The following is a 19,894-nucleotide window of genomic DNA, read 5'->3' as shown; positions in this document are numbered from 1 at the left end:
CATAATTTCACACCAGCCTCATCCATCTAACCTTTGTCATGTACATGAACACCACCACCTGGTGGTATTTTAGAAGGTTTTGTCATTGTTTTGCACTTGAAAATGATCATTGTATTAAGTTCAGTACCGTCAGTACAACATGAGAGAACAACAGTGTAGTGCATTTTTTCATGTCACTTTGTTTTACAGTTACAGCTTTAGCACCTTTCATGGCAACAGTTCTATTACTTGACACGTCAGATTTAGAGGAGTTTCATCCATATTCCCTATTTGGTTTAGTTCCACACTGATTTTCTTTGTATGCTGAATACTCTTGTGACATTTTCTGAGATATTTTGTACATGGCCAGCCGGGGTGACCAAGCGGTTCTAGGCGCTTCAGTCTGGAACCGCGCAACCGTTACGATCGCAGTCGCAGGTTTGAATCCTGCCTCGGGCGTGGCTGTGGGTGATGTCCTTCGGTTAGTTAGGTTTAAGTAGTTCTAAGTTCTAGGGGACTCATGACCTCAGAAGTTAAGTCCCATAGTGCTCAGAGCCATTTGAACCCTTCCCCCCCCCCCCCCCCCCCCCACATGCTAAGTCCATGACGCTTCATAAACTTGTAGCAGCAACCACCTCCACCCTTATCTGTCAAGTCCCACTGTAACAATAGCTTAAGAGTTTGTATTTGAATCATTTTTGTATTAATTCCAGAGCCATTTTGACAGTGTTTTTGAATCCATTCTAGTTTTGGCTGTTTTGCATTCAGTCCTCTATTTGCACATTTAGTGTTCCTCATGTTTTTCAGTTCTTCTTTACTGGCCTGCCAATCGTGAATGGCTTTTCCTGTTAGTGGAGGGCTGAAATGCTGCTCAGCTGCTGTGTTTTCATGTTGTTCTGCATATGCTATTACTTTCAATTTACAGTCCACATTTCATGAGTACCTTTCATTTTTTCTGTAACAAAACTGGCTGCTAAGAAAAATATTGTACTGTTACTTTTAAATATATCATTTCAGTTCAAGTTTACTGGCACCTTAGACTGCAATGATGGATCATAGGCATCGTAGGTTAGACAATGTTCTTGATGGGAGTGAGACAGTGTTAGCTAGCTTGTGAATCCCCACAACTCGTGTTGTTGCTGCCAGTTGAATTCAGTGTTGCCAGAGATAGGTTTCCCATGACATTGAGTGTATGGCCATTTTTAAGACTAGTGGGAATTTGAATTCAAGCACTGGAAATTTTCATATTAATTTTGAGTATGACGTACCTGAATTTTGGAGACAATTTTTCAAAGAAAAAATGCAACATACTTTTAACGAACGAGTTGCGGTGTGCTGTTCAGTCTTTCGCTGCTCCAGCATTCAGTTACAATTCTTTCTTTGCATTCAAAGTCCATCAAATATAGCAAATGATACAGTTGCACTTCCTATCCTTAGACTAACTTCCCAGAACATAGACCCATTGAAGTGTGAAAGGGCCCAGTGACAGTGACAACAGGAAGGCAGATTGTATATGCATGTGTTTTTCATTCAACCTGACCTAGTATGCTAAATAAATAAACAAAACTTCCCAACTTAATCTGACATTCACAAAAAGTAAATGAATTATATTGAACACAGCTAGGTAATTGCTCATTATAGCGGAAAATCGCGTATCACAAAAAAATACACTAGTTCGCAGAACTTAAGGGCAAAAGTCACTTCTACGTGATGTGTCATTGTCAAGTAACATAGCTTGTTAAAACTTGGACCATGCATAGAAAGAGCTGCTACATTATAGCAGTATAGTACAGAAGGTAACTGAAACAATACATTATGAGACAAAGCAGAAATGACACTGTAATTGGAAGATAATAATTACGCTGACATCATTGGTTTTCATGATTGTCTTGTGAACATTACAAAAGACTGGGCATAGTTCTTAAAAGGGTTTGTGATCACGATGGACAGCAATGCATGCTCTGCATGTCCTCCCATGTTGGTCATGAGGTAGCTAAAGAGCATTTGTGGTAGGGAATTCCATTCCTCCATCAGTGCAATAGACAACTGCTGGTTGGTCATCGGTGCATGTATGCATGCTGCAGTACATCTCCCTAGTACTTGATGGGATTTAAGTTGGTGGAACAGACAGACCAGTCTGTTTACCAAATATTATTTTGTTCTAAGAGCTCCTTCACCTGTGCTGTTCGATCTGTTCAGGCAGTGATGTTCATAAAAATAAAATTCGGGCCGAATTTGTTGTGAATGTGGGTGTCCACTTCAATGGAAGTCTATCTGTCACTGAAAAAGACTAATAAAGGTGTCCTGGTATGACAGATGCTTGGGTTCTAGGGCAGCATGCACATAACGGAAGTAACACAGACTAGTGAATAGTAAAATATATTACCCAGCTTTGGTAACGCTAGTTACATCAATTGTAGCATGCAGGTTTAACCCACCTGTCCTGCATAGACTGTGGTTCCACGAACACAAACTAAATAATGTTCGCTGAACTAAAGCTGGAAGAATACTAATCTTCTGTCTTGATGTACTATTGGAAGAACAGTTCCAAACTAACAGTACTCAGTTAAATCGCTAACACACTTTCCTAGGGGTGCCACAGCTCCAGGGGGCGTGATTCTCACGGGCAGCAGGATTGGCTTGTGTGCAGCAATGTTCTTGCTGCTAACGGATGTGCACAGTATTTCTATTACCAACTGTCACAAACTGTTCTTGTCTGGTATCTCAGTACACCACTGAATGCACCCCTGAAAAGATACACATGGGCAACTATTACAATGTTGAAAGATTTGGAGGTCAGCACTCCCATGCAACATTGTACCTCTTGTTACCAAAACACCTGGACTACAAAAATTATGATGTTCGACATGGTTCTGGATGTACCCACATATGGCGAGAGATTAGGACATGTGATGCACCCAGGAACATGGTTGAACATGATGGTTTTGGTGGTCCAGGTGTTAATGGTGAGAGGAGGCATAAAGTTGCTTGGGCATACTGACCTCCAAATTTTTGAAGATGGTACACTCACTAGTCATAGTGTGACACTGTACCCCTTCTCATGTGTGGCTTTTCAGGGGTGCAAGTGAACCTATTTTCACAGATTGTAATGCATGACCACATTGAGCAGTGCAGGTGGACGAGCTCTTGGAGTGAGAAGAAATTTAGCAAATGGACTGGCCTGCTCATTCCTCTGACATAAATCTGATTGATCACACATGGGATGCATTGGGGAGACACATTGCAGTATGTCCACATGCACCAGTGACGATACAGAAGTTGTCATCTGCGCAGGTGTGGGAATGCAATGCTCTCCCACAAGAACTCCTTGACATATTTGTGGCTAGCATGTGAGAATGTTGCAGAGAATGCATTGCCATCTGTGGTGATCACACACACTCTTAAGACCCATGTCTCACCTTTTGTGATGTCCAGGGGTCCATCATATATTGTGATGACTTCAATGTAATTATTGTCTTTGATTGTGTTATTACTGGCGATCTTATTGTGTATTTCTTTCAGTTACCTTTTGTTCTTTACTGTAGCAGTTCTTTCTGTGTACGGTCCAAGTTTTATCGAGCATTGTTATTTGGCAGCGACACATCATACAAAAGTTAACTTTCGTTCTTAATTTTTCATACCAATGTATATACAGGGCGTGGACAAAAATATGGAAACACCAAAAACATAACATGTTACCAAGGCTAATAAAGTGTAGGAAAACCATTAACATCAAAACAGTTCCTGTTGTCAGAATAGATAAATAGAGGCCTTGATACTTTTCAAGGGAATTTTATATGATTCTTCCTGCAAAATAGTGGCAATTTCAGGTAATGATGATGGAGGTGGATAGTGATTCATACCCTTCTCTACAAAGAAGGGTAGACCACAAGGGATTAGATTCGGTGACTCTGGCAGCCAGGGGAGGTACGACAATTCATCCTCGTGCTCACAAAACCAGCCCTGGATGTGCGAGCTGTGTGAACAGGGACCCTGTCATCTTGAAACATCTCCATTGGGGAACAAACAGTGTATCATGGGATGGACCCGACTAGCCAGAATGGTCGATGGACCTGACCAGCCAGAATGGTCGCATGCCAGTAATCTGACCTTGCAGAATACCAGTCGGGCCAATGGAATACCATGACATGACTGCACAAATCATTACCAAACTTGGGATGTAAACTCAGCTGGAAACAGTTTGAAACAAGACTCATTCAACAAAATAACATTCTTCCATTGCTGGACAGTCATGTTTTATGGCTTCAGCACCACGTTTTCCTGTTACAGATATCTGCATCACCGATTAGTGGCTTTGGAATTGCTGCCCGCCCTGCAGTTTCCTGCTGTTGGAGCTCCTCTCATATTGTTTTGGTGCTGACAAGGTCCTTTAGTGTGACATTCAGTTCTGTAGTGACTTTTTTGCAGCTTATATTTCATCAGTATTCAACAGCTGTCTGTCAAGATTACACAGCACACACTTTCAGTTGCGTCGTGACATAGCAGAGGATGTTTTTCTGTTTTCCTTGTATGCCATATAAATCTGCGGTACTGTGCCTCTTGAAACATCACACAATTTGGCTATATTGCTTATGGAAGCGTCTACAATACGAACAGGAGGCAACACATTGAGGACAGTGCACAGGCGTTGTTCATGATCAAATACAACAGTGCAATCTGCAGGCTTGGCAAGTCTCATAGTGCTCAGAGCCATTTGAACTATTTTGCAGGCTTGGTTAACATCTGCATTTATGTTCAACCATTCATTTCTTGCCGTGTTTCCATATTTTTGTCCAACCACTGTATTTCATTTGCTCCAACCATAGCAGGCTTGCTCCCTACCCTATGCTTAGTATCTCAGTTCCCGCCCAATAACAACTTTTTGCATATTCACTGCATTGTCATTTTTTTTTAGAAGTATTTTGCTGTTGCTTAGTGAAAGACATACATATTTTGTAAACTGAAGGGTACTTGACACATGTGATCGACTCGCACAGAATGAATGCTACATTTCCTGTGTGCCACTTTCATTTCAATATAACAGTGGTGTAACTATTTGGTTCCTCATTATCTGATGTCGTGTTTCCTTATTTGAGTGTGAATTCACAAAACTGCACATAAGACTGTAATCACTTTCATGTTCAAAATAGATAATCCTAGGTTCTAAGTATTGTAATCACCCTGAAATTTGTAATCAGATTGTGAAGAGTGAAATACTGCTAAATTTGTCTATTTTTAGAACTACGGTAACAGCGGCAGAAATTGACAATAGTTATAGTTCCATTTGAAGACGTGACGTTGATATTGATATCTTTACAAATAACATAGCTATGAAAAGGGACGTACATCAATTAGTCCTTTACAACAACGTGTCGAGCAACACAGCAATGGTCCTGATAGAGCAGCAAAGCTTGTACAGAAACTATGAACAACAAATAATGGAAACATCTACTCATCAAGCGGCGGCAGAACACACACATAAGACTGTTGTGATTGGCAAGCTTTCGGAGCCAGTGGCTCCTTCTCCAGGCAGAAGGGTTGAACGAGAAGGAAGAAGGGTGAAGGAAAAGGACTGGAGAGGTCTAGGAAAAGGGTTAGATTTTGGGAAGGTCACCCAGAACTGCGGGTCAGGGGAGGCTTACCATATGAGATGAGAAGGAAAGACTGAACGTTGGGGACTGCATAGGACACGATTTGAATACCTGAGAGCTTAGATGTGGAAGTCAGGGTAATATGCAAGACAGAGATTACTACTAAAACATTGTGCATGAGTTGACAAGAGTGAGAAGCTAAGTGCATTGTACATAACAGAGGTGGGAGGGGGTGGTGAGAAACAGATGGAAAAGACATTGAAAGATGTAGGAAATTGAAACAGAGTGAAGCAAAGAGTAGTTACAGTGAAGAAAAGCTGAGACTGAAGAAATTAATGTAAATTAAGGCCAGGTGAGTGGCAGGAACCAAGGACATGTTGTAGTCCTAGTTCCCACCTGCGGAGTTCTGAGAAACTGATGTCTGGGGAAAGAATCCAGATGGCGCATGTCGTGAAACAGGTGCCGAGGTCACGAATGTCATGTTGTGTGACATGCTTTGCAACAGAATATTGCGAGTTACCAGCATATACCCTCTCGCTGTTCCCATTCATCCTAAGTGATAATTTGGTGGTAGTCATGCCGATGTAGAATTACCTACATCTTTCATTGTCTTTTCCGTCTATTTTTCACCGCCCCCTCCCACTCTATTACGTACAATGCACTAATGAGTATAGTGGGCGGGGACACTACAAATGTAGTGTGTGGAGAAGTAAGTTGAAAGTGTGGGTCTCATGGGGAGCATGCCACAGATAAGTCCTTGCAGTCGCACTATCCTCTGTGTGGTCGGTGGCTCAGACAGATAGAGCATCTGTCATGTAAACAGGAGATCCCAGGTTCGAGTCTCGGTCGGGGCACACATTTTCAACTGTCCCCATTGATATTTATCAAAGTCTGTAAGCAGCTAAAGGTCTGGATTTCATTGTAATTTCATAAAAAAGATGAAGTTACACATTTTCTCATCTCTCCAGACACCATCTTCATTCTTCTTAAATACAGCATCATTTGTCACCTTCCTACTCTGTCACAGGTCAGACACTGAAAGAACAGTTGCTGATACATATCTTTAGTAGATTGAAATACTTATTTCCCTGTCAAGATCGTGTTTAATGATTTTGGTTTGTCATTGAATTCTGCTCTCCAGATTTTACAAGTGAGACTGTCACAGATTCCTAACACTTTCCTTGAACTATATCCCACACCAAATTGTTGAGATTTTTTTTTTTTTTTTTTTTTTTGACATAATATAGCTGAGTTCTAATCAAACATAATTTAGGATTTCTGAATACTTTTCCAGTCAATCTCTACCTGAGATTTGTCTTTTTCACAACTAGAGGCATGTTACCATTCCTCATTGAAACTATCCAGATGGAAATCCCAGATATTTCATAACGTGACCAATTCTAGGTAATTATTTTACATCTAATATGAAAAATTAATATCTACAAGTTCCAAATTTAAAAAAAATGTATATTGCATATAAATGATATGAATATAATAGAGGGAAACATTCCACGTGGTGCAAATAATATATTTTAGAAAGAAAAATTACAAATCACAAAAAACAACATTCAATATTCAATTAATAGCTTCAGCTATAGTTCCAAAGAACCATTTCATTTCCAAAAGTATATTATCTTGGAGCGTTGTTGGACCGTGTGCTCCATTGTCTACTGTGATGCTCCATGGTCAAATTCAGGGCTATTGACAATGTGCCTCCTGTGTAGGGTAGCTCTAGATCTGGCATGGCGTAGGTGGATCTTGTTTAGGTAGCACCAAATCTTTTTGAGTGGTTTGGACTCTAATGCTGCTATAGAGAAATCTCCGTTACTGTTAAGTTGGAAACCATTGTTAGACTTATCTCTCTCCTTCTGTAGTTTCTCCAAGAGAGAGGGTAGGTGCTGCTACAGACCATCATTTTCCCACTTAAGTCTGCAGGTATTGAGGTGGGAGCACAGAGCATTATTCACTGTGATGCAGATTGGACCTAATATATTGAGGATTAGAAATACTCGTGGGAATATGAAGCTTGTTCCATTATCTAACAATAGCCTGTAATCATGTCAGGTCTGGCAGAGTGATCCTGCAAGTTCAGGGAGCTAAGGTATTGCTGTGTGCTCCAGTATCCCAGTTATAATGTACATTGACTCATTTGGCTACATTTCTCTCTCTCTCTCTTTTTTTTGGTATACCTTCTCCTGCACTATTCTGGTGCGTAATACTCTGCAGTTGAATACACTAGGAATTGTATGGTTGTGTATAGGATGACTACTTGCACTCTGTAGGCTACTTTTTTTCCAATTTCATTATGTTTTTCTGGTCATTAGTTTCTGTCCAGTTAGCTATAAGTGTTTTTTTAATATGTCAGATAACGATCAAGTGTAGCGCCAAAATATTTTAGGTAATTGTGCTTGATTAGTTTGCTACAAAATGAAACATTCAGCTTTGTGTCTGCTAGGTGGTTACTGAGGTGGAATGTGCAGCTTTCATTTTTGGTTGCAGTTTGACATATACCAAATTCATGTTCCAAATCTGCTGTCAGAATACATTCTCCTTCATTTAAATCTTTCGTTTGGATGAATATTGCCTTATCATCAGTGTTACAGAATTTATATGCAATCATTACGTGGTATGTCAGAAGTATAAAGGTTAAATAGAAGAAGAACTAATACTGATCCTTGCAGTAGCCCATTTTTAATACAGAATGACTTACTAACATTTGTTTGCTATAATGACTCTGAAGTATTGATTTCTTATGTTCTAAATGCACCTGGTAAGTTTTGAACGTGAAATTGTTTTCTTTTAACTTCAGCATGGGGTCCATCTTGCCAAACCTTCTTGTAAACAGAAATCAAAGACAGCTGCAGAGTTTAGGTCTTCCAGGAGTCCTGATTCACTGAGCAGTTCTACAGTCACATGAAGACCTGCTTAGACAAGAAACTGGAGGAACATGAGGCCGTTTGGTGAAGAAGAAGTGCCTCTTTCACAACAACAGTGCGCCAGCTTATTCATTTGGAGTTGTCACTATAAAATTGAATTAATTGTTTTATAAATGGCTGCTACTTTATATGGATCTGAATGCCTAACGATGAAATATAAGATGGATAAACTAGAGGTACTGGGAAGAAGGATTATTAGGAAAATAATGGGTGCAATGAAAACTGCAGATGGTTGGAAAATAAGAAGTAATGAAGAGATCTACAAAAATATAGAGAAAATATCTGAAGTAATGGCCAAACGAAGATTAACCTTTTTTGGACATTTCTACCGAATGGATGGAAATAGACTAACAAAACAAATACCCCTATATTTCTGGAAGAAGAAATCAACAATAGCATGGATTACAGAAGTAAGAAAAGATCTTGAAAGAAACAACATCAAAGAATCAGAAATAGCAGAAAGAAACCGTTTTAAAAACAAAATACTAAATTTGGAAGGCTTTCAAAGCAGAAGAAATAAAAAATCGGGAAGAACATGGACAGAAGAAAGGAAGAGACTTCATGGGGAGAAAATGAGGGAATACTGGAAAAATAGTAAACAGCAACAAAGGAAGAAGAGGAACTGAAGCTGTTAATGTGATCCTAGTTGGTCAATACGATTGTAAAAAAAAAAAAAAAAAAAAAAAAAAAAAAAGAAAAAAAAAGGCTGCTACATCATCCATATTTATCCAACCTGGCAACCTGCAATTCCATCTTGTTCATAAAAAAATTATTCTCAAATGAGTTAATTACATGGAGACGGGGGCATATTTTAGTGAGTTTTGTGCTGTAGTCAACAGCATAATGGCTGCCAGTATAGAAGAGAGAATCTCCCTATGTACACCATGAGGAAATTTTCCCATTGGAGCAGCACCACATCATCGGGTGATGAGATCTTGCAGCTCCTCCGGGGGTATAAAGAAATGAGGTTAACAAGGAGAGACTACAGGCTCAGTTTATCCATAGTTACACTCTGGCTGATTTTGCAGTTGCTCTGGATATGCAGCATTTGACCAGACATTAATCGCCTCAGGGGGAGCACAGCTCTTTTGTGGGTGCCCGTGTGGTGCACATGAAGCTCCAAGCTATTGCAACCTTTCTTATCTCCAGGGCTGCATTCCCTTCCCCATTCTAGCTCCTCACCCTCCTGCCCCCTTCAGTGTTTCCCTTTATGATGACCCAACTACTCCCTCATCTCAGCTGTTTTATTTTTTTCCTCACATTTCCTGTCTCCCTTTTTTATTTCAACCTCTCCGAATACTGTTTCTATAGAGTGAGCCACTTAGGGAAGAACTCCATCCCAAGTATCTCTGATGCAGGTTCCTCTCCCCCCTCCTTCCCTCCCACACTTCTTTCCATGCCATAGGCATCTCTCCTCCCCGGCATTTCCAAGGCAGAAAGTTTGTCACTGTGACTCAGGACACAGGACCCATGCTCTGTGGATATCAATAACACTCGTTCTCTTTTGGATTCTGATGCTGCTGTGACTTGCTCTCTTACCAACCACACCTTTCTTGCCATCCAGAGGAGGAGGAGGAGGAGGAGGAGGAGGTGGAGGTGGTGATGAGGAGTAAGTCTCGGTATGAGCCCGCACCTCCACCCCCGACATCCCAGGGTGTGTTGGCCTCTCCCTGTCCATCAGGTTCTGATCTTACATTCATGGATGTCAGTCTATCCTTACTGGTGAAAGACACTGACTTGGCACTCCAGCCTCTTGTACTACTCTCCTCCGATGGAACTGTAATGGTTACTGTCGTCATCTTCTGGAATTGTCTCTTCTTTCTCTCTACTCTGTAGCTTTTGTTGTACCGATGTAATCTCGTTTTGTGGATACTAACTGGGTGACTCTTCATGGTTTCCAAGCTTTCTGCTGGAAATGAGTTGGTCTTTTGTGAGCCTCTGTTAGCGTCTGTACATTGGTCCACATGGTCATTATTAGTTCCGGTGTTCCTCCTCATACTGCACTGGAAGCAGTGACGGTTAGGCTCCATTTAGACTCTCTCTCTCTCTCTCTCTCTCTCTCTCTCTCTCTCTCTCTCTCTCCCCCCCCCCCCCCCCCCCCCTCAACGATCACAGGCCTTGTAGACCACGCGCTGCATCAACGATCTGCGCATCAACGATCTGCTTCCGCCGCCTTCCATTTAGACTCTGCAGTAACAATATCCAATTTTTATCTCCTCCACCATAGACCGACCTCCTATGCTTCCTGCTCTTCTTGCCCTCCTTTGACAGCTCCCTCCCCCCTTTTTCTCCTTGTGGATTTTAACACCCATAACCCTCTGTGGGGTTGTACTGTGGCGACTGACCTGGACAGGATTGTTGAAGATCTGCCGGCACACTTGATCTCTGCTCCTTCAACACTGAAGTCCCCATATATTTAGTGTGGCATATGGCACAATCTTGGCTATTGAACTTTCTATCTGTAGCATTGGATTCTTTCCCTCCATTCAATGGGGAGTTCATGACAATTTGTGTGACAACAATCATTTTCCGTGTTCCATCACATGACAGCATTGATGAGTCCATAGAGAGTTTGACTTGCACAGCCCGTGGTCTAGTGGCTAGCATTTTTGCCTGTGGATCACGGGGTCCTGGGTTCAATTCCCAGCCAGGTTGGAGATTTTCTCTGCCAGGGTCTGAGCATTTGTGCTCTCATTATCATTTCATCACCACCACCTTCATCTTTTGTGACAGTGGCTGGATTGGACTATGTAAAAATTGGGACTTTGTATGGGCGCTGATGACCACTCAGTTGAGCGCTCCTTCCCAAACTGATCATCACCATCATCGTCATCACAGAGTTTGCCGGGTGGTATTATTTTGGCAGCTGCTTTGGAGATTTCTTCTTCCTTGTATTCCCTCCAGGGTCCCTTCGTGGATCCCCAAAATTGCTACAGCTATTAAAGACTGGCCTCATGTGCTCCGTCACTACAAATGACATCCATCTCTTGACCACCTGGCCTGTAAACTGCTTCATGCCTGGGCCAGAAAAAGATTTGTTGGGAACAATACGCTGCTGCCAGAGGGCCACATACTTCCTCTTCACAGGTATGGACAAAAATCAGTCTCCGTTTTGGCCGCTGTCCTCCTACAGGTGTCCTAGGAATTTCCCTGAAAGGTGTTATCCTCACCACCTAAACTCCATCACTGTACATTTTGCTTGATATTTCGTCCAGGCCTCAGCATTGGTCCACTATCCACCTGTATTCTGTCATCTCAAACACCACCTGGAACAATACCTTTTATCTTTCGTTCTCCGCACATGGAGCCTTACAGTACACCCCTTAACGAGTGGTATTAGGCCAGCGCCCTTGATATCTGACCCGACATGTCTCCTTGACTGAACCAGTTCACAACCAACTGCTTCAACACTAATTGGTGAACAACCAGTGTCATACTTGCCTTTTTAACCATCTCTGGAGTGAGGCCAAATTTCCTTCAGAGTGGCAAGAAAGTGTTGTTAGCTTCGACCCAGGGTGGTTTTCACTGAGGCTGCTATATTGCAGATGGTTTAGTCCCACTGAAGTCTGCTATCTGAAGGCCTTTTGCCCGGTGTCAACACCTTGTTGCAGTCTTTTTTGATCTGCCTATAGCACATGGTACCACATGGTGCGCCACATCCTTGCCACCATACGTGAACGGGGCCTCCGTGGCCCGTTATCCAGAACTTCTTTTCATGTCACAGTTTTCAGTTACAGGTTGGCGTCTCTCATAGCACATTTCATTTGCAGGAGAATGGGGTTCGATTGTCTCTCTCTCTCTCTCTCTCTCTCTCTCTCTCTCTCTCTCTCTCTCTCTCTCTCTTTAGTGTTTTTCAATGGGCTCGTGGAGGCTGCAGGGCCTATGGTATCCCTGTATTTTAATGCTTATGATTTTTGCATTTATTTTTGTTCATCTGTGATGAGCATTGCTGAATGCAATCTGTAGGGAGCAGTACATTGAGCACAGTCATGGCCTCTCATTCATGGCTTCCATTTTTCTGCTGCCAATACCTGTATTATGCATTTCTGTTTTCGCTATACGGTACATCCCCATTTTTATCTGTGCCTTGATGGCAAATCCCTCAATTTTATTGACTTGCACCATTTTTTGGGATTGATCTTTGATGCCCTGGTGACGTGGCTCCCCAGTCTTTCTCAACTAAGGTGGACATGTTGGTTGCACTTCAATGCTCTTTGATGCCTCAGCAACACCAACTGGGGCATGGACTGCTCTACCCTGGTACGCCCAGTCTTGTCTATGTTATGGGGCTCAGCATCTTCTGCAATGTTACAGATGCTGGATCTGACACACCATTGTAGGTATGACTGGCAACTGATGCCTTGCAGACTAGCTCCATGATCAACCTTCTAGCGGGGGCAGGGGTTCCACCATTGCAGGTTCTGCATCAGTAACAGGTGATCACTTATGCTCTATGCATGCGCTGCTCCCTGGAGCATCCAAACTGTCGTCTCCTCTTTCCAGGTAAGGAGATTCACCTCCCGCATTGATGGCCCAGGTTTGGGGTTAAGATTGCCAACTGGATTTGGTCCCTTTTTTTCTGAACTCCAGCTTACCCTTCTATTACCTCCTCTCCCGGCCTGCTCACATACATTGTGGTGCATCCCTAATCCACACCGAGCGAGGTGGCGCAGTGGTTAGACACTGGACTCGCATTTGGGAGGACGATGGTTCAATCCCGCGTCTGGCCATCCTGATTTAGGTTTTCCGTGATTTCCCTAAATCGCTCCAGGCAAATGCTGGGATGGTTCCTTTGAAAGGGCACGGCCGACTTCCTTCCCCATCCTTCCCCAAACCGATGAGACCGATGACCTCACTGTCTGGTCTCCTTCCCCAAACAACCCAACCCCTAATCCACAGTTCTGTCTTGACATATGACAAGGTCCGAAAGACTAATCAAATTCTGAGGCCCTGTGCTGCTAATTCTTCTCCATTCTCAGTGTGTTTTGGGGTACAAAAGTGGTCTATACTTATGGCTTGGTGGTTGCTGGTCACAGTGGCTTCGCTTACGTTCATGTGGGATGTAGTGAACTGCTCTCCTTGCTAGATGGTTGCAGTGTTTTCACTGTGGAGTTGGTAGCCATCTCTCATGCTCTTGAGTATATCCATTCCTGCACTGTGGTCCTTCCTCATCTGTAGTGGCTCTTTGAGTAGTTTACAAACTCTTGACCAGTGTTACCCTTAGCACTGCTTGATCCTGACTATCTAGGATTCCCTTTTTGCCCTCGAACAATGTGGACACTCAGTGGTCTGTGTCTAGACCCTGGGGTCATGTTGTAATCCTGGGGAATGGACTCGCTGACAGGCTGACCAAATTGGCTATTGGCAAACCGATTCTTGAGATTGGTAGCCTGGATTTTAACAAAGAGGCCTTCCAAAAACAAATTATTTATGTGTCGAATAACAGCCTGTGAAAAGTATTTTAGTTATTTATTTTTCAACAAGTCATCTTTTAAACTAGTAAGCTTTCCCCAATACCTCATTCAGTTTTAAATCAATGCATAAAACAGGACTTCGATCGGTATTATGCTGTCAATTTGTGAGGATTTGGAATATGAAATGGGTAATCTGACTTTGCTGAACAAACTGTTGGTGATAAAGGCGACCACGAATTTCTGGAGGTCCTCAATGCAGACCTCTTACAAGGACTCCATCATCCTTTGCCGGCTTCATATCATCCGTGCTTGACTGACTCGTGATCATCTCCTCTGCCACGAGGATCTGCCCCACTTTCAACGTGGTGCCCATTTGATAGTAGTCCACATTTTGTTGGACTGTCCTAACCTAGCCATCCTATGGCGTACTCTTAATTTTCCTGGCTCGCTACCCATGGTGTTAAGGGACAACACCTCAATGATTGACCTGATTTTATGATTTATTTGTGAACAGGGTTTTACCATTCACTCTAAGGGCAGGGCAAATCAGCCTTGTCGGCCCATTGAAAGGTTGACAGGGTGCCCTGTTGAATCCATGAATGGGCAGTGGCTGTCTGGACTTGGTGATCTGTCCCAGCCTATGCCCTACCCATTCTTTTGCTCTTCTTCCCCCCCTCTCACATGCAGTGTTTGACTTGGTGGTCTTCCTCTGTTTTCTGTGCTTCTCCCGCCCTGTTCATGTCACTAGTCTTTTCAGACACACACACACACACACTTTCTTCTTCCTTGTTTCTTTCTCGAATCTTTGTTGACCTTTTGTAGACATTGGGTTTTCTTTCCTTGGATTTCGTGTACTGGTTGTCTTTGGTGTGTAGTTTTGTTGACTTTCTTGTTCAAGATAGAAGGGACTGATTACCTTGTAGTTTGGTTCCTTTAATCATTAAACCAACGAGTCGGACATTGTTATGATTGCAGGCTTGTAACGCAGTATCTTTTATTTTTGAGTGTTGTACAAATAAATTGTGTTGTTAACTGCAGCAGTTAGGTTACAAGTCCTGTTTTATGCATTGATTTAAAACTGAATGAGGTATTGGGGAAAGCTTACTAGTTTAAAAGATGACTTGTTGAAAAATAAATAACTAAAATACTTTTCACAGGCTGTTATTCGACACACAAATAATTTGTTTTTGGAAGGCCTCTTTGTTAAAATTTATGTTATCATCCGAACTAACTGTCATAATGAGTGTTATTCTTTTGTGTATTAGCTTTTTCTCTGTTTTCCATGTAGTATATTTATGAAATTTTATGTTTGTTTTTCTGTTTAAGAGATTTAATATCGCATTTTTGTATGTATAAATTCATTCATTCTGCAGCGCAGTAATTGCTCACTGAACAGCCAGCTAAGTAGCTCTTTAATGCGTCAGCATCCGTTGGTGACTGACTTATCAGGAATGTAGCAAGTCGCATCTCTAGGATTGTCTGAATTTATAGTTAGCTTCTTCAGTTAGTCTTGATGGGATGGACACGATGTGTGGTTGCTGTGTACAGGTACAGGAGGAGCTGGTCGCAAAACGCAGTTTGCGAACAGCTGAACGTGTTGTTGGCTATGGTCAGTCACCTTCAGGCTGCTGTCTTGGGATGTAGTAGTGGCGGAGAATCTGGTACATTGCATGGGACACCTCAGATGTCACTTGTTTTGTCCACAGGCTGTGCTTCTGAGGCACCTCCTAGTGCACCCGAGGTGGACGGTAATGCAATCGTTTCACTCCAGGAGGGAGGGCCAATGTGGAGACTGGCCGTTTGGCCTTGCCCATTCGCCATGTGAGTGGACAAGTGGCTGTTCCTTCAGCAGGGTCCGAGCAGAGCACACGGGGTAGGGGTTTAATGGTTATTGAGAGCTCCAATGTTAGGTGTGTTATGGAACCCCTTACGCAGATAGCATTCAGGGCTGGAAAGGAAGCCAATGCGCACTTAGTGTGTCTGCTGGGGGGCTTCATCCAAGACATGGAGGCGGCCTTGCCTGTGGCTATTGAGTGTGCAGGGTGCAGTCATCTGCAAGTTGTGGCTCACATTGGCACTGATGACACCTGGGTTCTGATACTATCCTCAGTTCGTAAAGGCGGCTCGCGGAGGTGGGGAAGACTGCTGGCCTCACATGCGAAGTGCAAGCAGAGTGTGAAATGTGCAGCATCGTTCCCTGAGTTGATAACAGTCCTTCAGTTTAGAGCCAAATGGAGGGTCTCAACCAACGACTTCGTCGACTCTGTGACGGTCTTGGCTGCAGATTTCTAGACTTGCATTATTGTGTGGGGATTTGTAGGACTCAGGGGTGCACTGTACAAAGGAAGTAGCTACTCGGATGTCAGAGTAATACTGGAGGCACATGAGGATTTTTTTAGGCTAGGCAGTAATTTTAGGTGTTCTGAGGAACACTCACCAGGACCTCGATTTCATACACTCCAGTAGGAAAGCTTGGACGCTGATTCACGAAGACCCTTCCCACAACAAAGAAAACTCAACAGTCTCATGCAACTCAATCGCCAGTCACTTAGTGAAAGTTTCCAAGGTCCTAACAGATAAAGCAAATCTTCGGCAAATAAAGACAGAGCTTACGGAAGTCAAGAAATCTCTGAAACATAACCCAGAATTCTCTTCTCCATTTACAATCACTGAACTGGAGACAGCCCTTAAGCATACGAAATGTAGAAAAGCTGCAGGTGCAGATGGGCTTTACCCTGAATTTTTGGTGCACAGTGGACCGGTAATGCGAAATTGTCTAGTTTGCCTTTTTAACGAAATTCTTCGCACAGCGACATTACCCAAAAAATTTAAAAGAGCAAAAATTATCGGTATCAAAAAGCCAGGGAAAGAGGGAACAGCAGTAGAACACTTCCGCCCCCAAATATCTCTACGTAGCTGTGCTTACAAGCTATTGGAAAGAATGATTCTAAACCGAATCCAAGATCAAATTAATGCTATGATACCACCTGAACAAGCTGGCTTCAGACCTTATAGAAGCTGCTGTGAACAAGTGCTCTCCTTGACTACTCACATAGAATCTGGATACCAAAAGAAACTTAAAACTGGAGTAGTGTTCATTGTCCTGTCAGCAGCTTATGACACGGTGTGGCGCGAGGGCCTATTATTGAAATTTTTGAGAGCAATAACTTGCAAAACTCTAGGCAACCTCTTAAGTAACATGTTAAGCAGAAGGCGGTTTAAAGTACATCAAAGAGAAGAGAAAATCAGATGGCATGTACTCAATGACGGATTACCTCAGGGCTCTGTTCTTTCTCCAGTGTTGTTCAACCTCTACACAGCTGACCAGCCGAACTTTCAATATGCAGATGACCTGGCAATTTCATATCATAGTGAAGACCTTTCTGAATGTGAAGAACACCTAACGAACAGCCTTACTAAACTTTGAGTATTTTGAGACATGGTGACTGTGACCAAATGTTTCTAAAACCGAGGTAAGCCTGTTCCACCTATCTAATCGCCTTTCATCAGCAAAGATCAGTCCACAGTTCAGCCCTCTTGGCACAGTCAGATTCAGCGAAAGCCCAAAATACCTGGGAGGCACTCTGGACAGAACTTTAACATGAAAGTTAAATTAAGAAGGCTATGAAAGTGTTTCTGCTAGATAGAGAAGATCAGCAGTTACTAACATCTCACTTAGACAATGAATTAGCTTCACTTAGTTCCATTAGGACGGATGTAGAAGAATTCTGGGAAAAGTTTTAGCAGATTGTAAATCACAGTCTGGAGAGTTATGTGCCTAGTAGGTGGATAAAGGATGGTAAGTAACCACCATGGTTTAATAACGAAATTTGGAAGGTGCTGCCCTCTAGGTTCGAAAGGGGATGCACAAATGACGACAAATGAAGGTTAGCAGAGATTTGTGGGTCTGCGAAAAGATCTATGCTCGAAGCATACAATAACTATGACTGTCACATCTTAGCAAAAGATCTGGCAGAGAACTTGAGAAAAATATGTTTTAGTGAGTCTAGGGCTTCCATTCTGCCCCTTGTGACCAGTCTGGTGCAGCAGTTGAAGATTGCAAAATGAAAGCCAAAGTTTTACATTTCACATTCAAGAAATGATTTACACGGGGGTACCATATCAGCATTTGACCATCGAACAGTCTCCTGTATGGACTACATAGAAATAAGCATATGTGGCATAGAGAAACAACTGAAAGATTTTGAAAACAAATAAGTCACCTTGTCCGGATGGAATCTGTTTGATTTTACAAAGAGTAGTCTATGGCATTGGCTCCTTACCTAGCTGACATTCATCGTGAGTCTCTCGCCCAGCAAAAAGTCCCAAGTGACTAGAAACACAGGTGACTCCAGTATATAAGAAAGGTAAAAGAACAGACCCACAAAATTACAGACCAATATCCCTAACATTTGTTTGCTGCAGAATCCTTGAACATATTTTCAGTTCAAATATAATAAACTTTTTTGAGATTAATAAGCTTATGTCCACGAATCAGCATGGTTTTAGACAGCATTGCTTGTGCAAAACGGCTTGCCATTTTCTCACATGATATACTGAGAACTAAGGATGAAGGGCAACAGTCAGATTCCATATTTCTAGATTTCCAGAAAGCATTTGATACGATGCTCCACCACAGACTGTTAACAAAGGTACGAGTATACACAACAGATTCCCAGATATGTGAAGGGGTTGAAGAATTCATAAATAACAGAATCCATTACATTGATCTCGACGCCGAGTGTTCATCAGAGACAGGGAAGTGTGACAGGATCGTTGTTATTTTGTTTATACATAAATCATCTGGCAGACAGTGTGAGCAGCAGTCCATGGCTGTTTGCTGATGATGCTGTGCTGTACGGGAAGGGCAGAAGTTGAGTGACTGTAGGAGGGTAAAAGATTACTTACACAAAATGTCTAGTTGGTATGATGAACGGCAGCTAGCTCTAAATGTCGAAGAATGGAAGTTAATGCAGGTGAGTAGGAATAACAAACCTGTAATATTCAGATATAGTATTACTTGTGTCGTGCTTGACACTGTCAAGTCATTTAAACATCTGGGTGTAACATTGCAAAGCGATATGAGTTGGAACAAGTGTGTGAGAACTGTGGCAGTGAATCAAATGTTTAAGTTCGGTTTATTGGGAGAATTTTAGGAAAGTGTGACTCACTTGCAAAGGAGACCACATGTAGGACGCTGTTTTGAGTGACGGATTACTTTTAATATACAGCTCTGATCAAGTTGAGATTTGTAGCAGTTGATTTTGACATATGTTTGCACATTCTGAAAAATTTTTGGCTTTCTAGCTTTATTATTCAGCACCACTTTTTTTTCCCTTAAAACAATGTATTTAGTGAAACATATTCATCTGATCACTCTGAGATGTAACAGTTTCAACATTAATCTACTGAAGCATATGTTGACAAAGTTTGGTAAAGCTACTTTAATTTCATTCTTAAATTATAGTGCAGTACTCTGTATGCTATGCACGGGTGCTTCATGATGACATGGTGCTAATAGTAATGAACTGGGGTAAGTCCCGGCACACTCGCTTGCCTCTGTATCTCTCAAATGATGCAGTGCTTGTTTTGCTACAGCTGTTGTGACCTATTCTTGAGTACTCCTCGAGTGTTTGGGATCTGTACCACGTTGGATTGAAGAAATTCATTAAAGGAATTCAGAGGCAGGCTGCTAGATATGTTACTATTAGGTTTGAACTACACGTAAGTGTTATGGAAATGCTTTGGGAACTCAAATGGGAATACCTGAAGGGAAGGTGACGTTCATTTTGCGAAACACTATTGAGAAAATTTGGAGAACAGGCATTTGAAGCTGACTGCTGAATGATACTACTATTGCCAACGTACATAGCATGTAAGGACCACAAAGATAAGATACAAGAAATTAGGGCTCATATGGAGGCGTACAGACAGTTGTTTTTCCCTTGCTCTATTTGTGAGTGGAACAGGAGGG

The 19,894-nt window shown here is 42.2% G+C and overlaps 1 protein-coding gene across 1 annotated transcript in view; it reads left to right on the top strand.

Moving 5' to 3' along the window:
- Positions 1-19,894, top strand: part of LOC126198930 (WD repeat-containing protein 48) — a 154,934-nt gene that overhangs the window by 26,588 nt on the left and 108,452 nt on the right. The window lies entirely within an intron of this gene.

This window comes from Schistocerca nitens, chromosome 8 (genome assembly GCF_023898315.1).
Source record: "Schistocerca nitens isolate TAMUIC-IGC-003100 chromosome 8, iqSchNite1.1, whole genome shotgun sequence".
In the NCBI taxonomy this organism is placed as follows: domain Eukaryota; kingdom Metazoa; phylum Arthropoda; class Insecta; order Orthoptera; family Acrididae; genus Schistocerca; species Schistocerca nitens.
Note: the sequence above shows the minus strand (reverse complement) of the source record. Positions and strands in the feature narration are given on the sequence as shown.